Below are 4,340 nucleotides of genomic sequence, written 5' to 3' on the forward strand. Positions count from 1 at the left end.
CGCAGAGTTTTGAAACCTCCCGAAACCAGGCCTCGAGCCCGTGGTTAGCGCCCTGCTGCTGCCGTGGGCCATTACTTCAGAGTTCATTTTGGGTGTGCGTGCGTTTCCGAATTGGTGGCCTAGTTAGTGGAGGCTTTGTGGAGTGCGGAGAGTGGGAATGTTACTGCAGTGCACCAGTTCTCTTTTTTGACTGGGCTTTTTCTAGTCAGGTACAGGTCTGTCGAATATAACCCAGAAATTAACACAGGGATGTGTGCATTGTTGTGTTTGTAACCACTCTTCTGTTTATTTCTGTAGGAAAAACTTGTCTTTCGATGTGAAACTTCTTCGGGACTTTCCCCTGATCCCAGATTTTGGCAATGCCTACATCTTTCATTTTCTGATCTCCTAAAATGCTGCTGTATGCCTGCTTGCTCATGTAGAGCGATTTATGTGTTAGGGCTCTGTCTGGTAATACTGTTGAGACTCTTAAGACTGAATTGTGTTTCCCCTCCTCTGGCTAGAGCTGCCTCCTTTCTTCTTAAGCAAGTGAGAGACAAACAAGCAAAGAGGTGGATTAATTGCAAACTCCACTTAGTTCTCTATAACCCTAACAATGTGATATTTAGACATGAGATCTAAGTCATGGAAAGAGAACTTTCTGAAGCTTTGTGTTGCACAAGACAATCTCTGCTGATTTTCGAAATCATCTTCTCCTCTTTCATACCAGGAGCAATGTGCGGGATGTCTAACTTAGGTTGACTTTTATTATCCATCTTGCTCTTAGATATCCTTGATAAATCCTTTCACTGAGAAAGCTACATGGTTTTGCTCTCATTTTCTGCATACTTAAAGATCATCTGTTCTTTCAGCGATTTGGAAGGTTCATAATGCTTTATGTGTCTTTGCGACATGGGTCTGGTAAAATTTTAAGGGACAGCATCGGACAGAACACGTTTCTGTGTCTCATGGAATAGTAGCTGCTGAGCAACCCGTTTGCTAATCATAAGGTATATAGTGTGTGCATTATGTAATGCCTGTAGAAAATCTTTGGTAGTCTTACCAGCAACTTGTTCTGTGACCAGTATTTTAAGTTATTTTATAAAAATTTATAGTTCACTCTACTTTCTTACTGTCAAGGTGAGTCAGAATGTCAAAAGTCAGGGCAAGGATTGCTTTTGTTCTGGTGGTGTACCGCAGCAGGAAGCTCGCTGCCCTAGCGCTAGGGAGATTTGAGAGGTGAAGACAAACTACAAAATATGTAGGAGCAGGTATGACGTCTGGTAAACTTCTGTGGTTTGAGACCGAAGAACATCAGGAAAGATCTTCTTAGCAAACCTGTGAAATCTGACACTTTGAAAATGAAAGTCATTTACATCTAGTTTGACATTTCCCTGCTTTGGTGTTGTCATCCTGAGTGTTTGCAGCGCAGTGTGTTTGCTGCTGCTTTTCTCGCTTGAGATCTGACTGGTCAGCCTGGTTTGTGCTGACTTGGCTGGTTGCTCCCGATTCACCACTGGGAATGAGAGTTTGCCCCGGCTGCTTGTGAAGTCTCTACTAACAGGGCTTTGTGCTTGCCGGAGCCTGGCTGGAAGAAATATTTCCTAGTTTCTGTTTTGCGTGCCTTGTCTTTCTTTGTTGTGCGCCTGCAAGTATCCCTATCCCTATGCAGAGGTAGTTGCACATCCAGTGTGTAGGGCCTCTAATCTCAGTATTTCTCCAAGTTGAGAAGTCTGTATCGCTGGGTGGGAGACTTCTCTCACTATATCAGCAACAGTGGTGGAAGAGGGAGGAAGCGGAGGTGAAGTCTACTTTTACAGTTTTCCAAACGTTGGGAGAGTAGTGATAGTTCCTTCCTCCCATCCATTTAATTTTGGTGGGACTGTGTTTTCCGTCACAGTTAGTTTAGTTCTTGTATGTGTGCCATTCAAAACACTTCATGTGTAAACTGTTGCAGTAGGAGCTGCTGAGGATCAACTATTTCTCTGATGTCCTGTTGCAAAATCCTTTTTTTTTTTTAAATGTATTTGATTGTAATCTCATTCCCACTAAAAACCATTTAACTGTGGTACTGTATAGAACTGCATTTTCAATGTTTACTACTTGTAGTAGTACAAGTACCTACTAATTGTAGGTACAAGAAATTTGCTAGCTTAATTTCATTCTATTTTCCTTAATTTTTTTAATATTTCTAATAAATCATCATGGACTCTTTAACAAGGCTTAAAGCAAATAGTTCTTGATTGTGACTCCAGGGCCTTCTTAGACTAGGCACTACTGTACCATTTTTCAGTTTCCTTGGATTTCTAACATAAAGGCTCCACTGAAGTTCAGACCCTGCAAAAGCTGACCCAATATATACTGGCATATCTAGTGAACTAACATTTCATAAAATTTTCTCAAAAATTAATGAAACAAGCCTAGCAGTTAAAGTAAGAAGAAATCTGGTTATTGAAAAAGCATTTGTCATTTATCACTTTCATTATTTTTTCACCATTAATAGCTTTAAGCCCCCCACCACAAATGACCCCAACTGAAAATCTTTAAAATGAAAAAGGGTTAAATATATATTATTTAGCAACCACTCATCTGAAATGTGATATGGATTCTGCTTTTCTGATGTAGATAGTTTACACACTGAAGTCAAAATACCACATGAGGAAAATCAGGTGTCTTTTTTTCCTGTTTTATGTTCATCGTACTGAAAAAGTGAGTGGTTTGCTCAAGAGCAGAGAAACTCTGTGCTGGTGCTGGAAGTTTAGTCTGGTATTCTAAGTGTTAGGCTGCTGGCTGATACCTTTCAATCTTAAATTTAATCTTAGACAAATATTAATAGTCCACCCTAGACTTTAAGGTAGTATTCTAGTCTAATTATTACTTTGTGTGTGTATGGGATAGGGGGGAATAGTGGCAGCTTTTCATTTTTATTCTCCCAATCTGTCATCTCAAGTATTTCTATGAAGTCAGGAGGACAAACTTATTTTTTGTAATTCTGTGCTGTTATATGTCTTCTGTAGTTTGCAGGTATTTGTTTCTAATACATGTTTTATATTTGCAGATATATGTTTCAAACATAATGCATTAGTGTCTGCAAGGTCATCCTTAGGTACACCAGTTGTATCTGTTCACCAGTTGCCCAACTGACTGATTTCCATAGGGTTTCTTGGGGAAGAGAGGCAGTAGAAAGACTGAGATGTAGTAGATCTTTTCTCTGTTTCTGTCTCTTGTTGAACGAATATACTGTTACTCTGTTTGCTGTTCTCATCGCTGGCCCAAATCCAAATTTTTCTTTGAAGATTTTTATGTGCTTTCTGATATACAAATTTGTATGTTCCTGCAGGTCTGTTGTTAACAACGTTATATGATATTATCATACTGGATGAACAGATTAACTGACAAGTGTGGAAGACAAGTATCATTCCTTGACATAGACAAGTATGCTGGCCAAGTTTATAATTGAAAATGGTGTCTTTTGTCACCACCCATACTCAGATTTTTTGTTTTGTTTTGTGTGGTCTCAGACCTAATGATTTTTATTTTTTTTTTTAATGGGAGAATCAATTAGTCAAGAGAGGAGACATTTCTTGTATCTGAACTAGCCATGTGCATTGCATCAGATAAAGAGTGTAGGAAGGTTATTCCAGATATAAAATCTAATTGCTATTTAAATGTTAGTAACAAAAATATATTCACAGTTTAGAGGTTTGGTGTGTTTTGTTTAAAGTATCCAGTTTGCTTTAAGATTTGTTATTGAAATGTTTGGTTTGGTTTTAAGTATCCAGTTCCCTTCAAGATTTGTTATTAAAGTGTTTCTTACTTGAAATCTCTGCTTGGCAATGATAAAACCATGGAGAGATCTCAAACTACTTTTCATTCATTAATTTATTCTTTTAGCCTAAGAAGATCGTACTGGGCTAAGCATTTCTTCCAGATGTTTGCACACAAACTGTAAATGGTGGCACTACTACATCTTGATGGATAACTTGCCTATAAAGCAAGGTGTCTGCATATTTAGGGCAGTGTGCATATGCAGTGTGTGCCTGCATCTGGATTTTTGTTTGTGTGGCGGGTTGACCCTGGCTGGACACCAGGTGCCCACCAAAGCCGCTCTATCACTGCCCCCTCCTCAGCTGGACAGGGGAGAGAAGATAGAACAAAAAGCTCGTGGGTTGAGATAAGGACAGGGAGGGATCACTCAGCAATTACCATCATGAGCAAAACAGACTCAACTCAGAGAAATTAATTTAATGTATTGCCAGTCAAATCAGAGTTGGGTAGTGAGAAACAAACCCCCAAAACTTGAAACACCTTCCCCCCACCCCTCCCTTCTTCCTGGGCTCAACTTCACTCCTGATTTCTCT

The sequence above is a fragment of the Egretta garzetta genome, unplaced genomic scaffold, assembly GCF_000687185.1.
Source record: "Egretta garzetta isolate BGI_Z169 unplaced genomic scaffold, ASM68718v1 scaffold754, whole genome shotgun sequence".
Classification (NCBI taxonomy): Eukaryota; Metazoa; Chordata; class Aves; order Pelecaniformes; family Ardeidae; genus Egretta; species Egretta garzetta.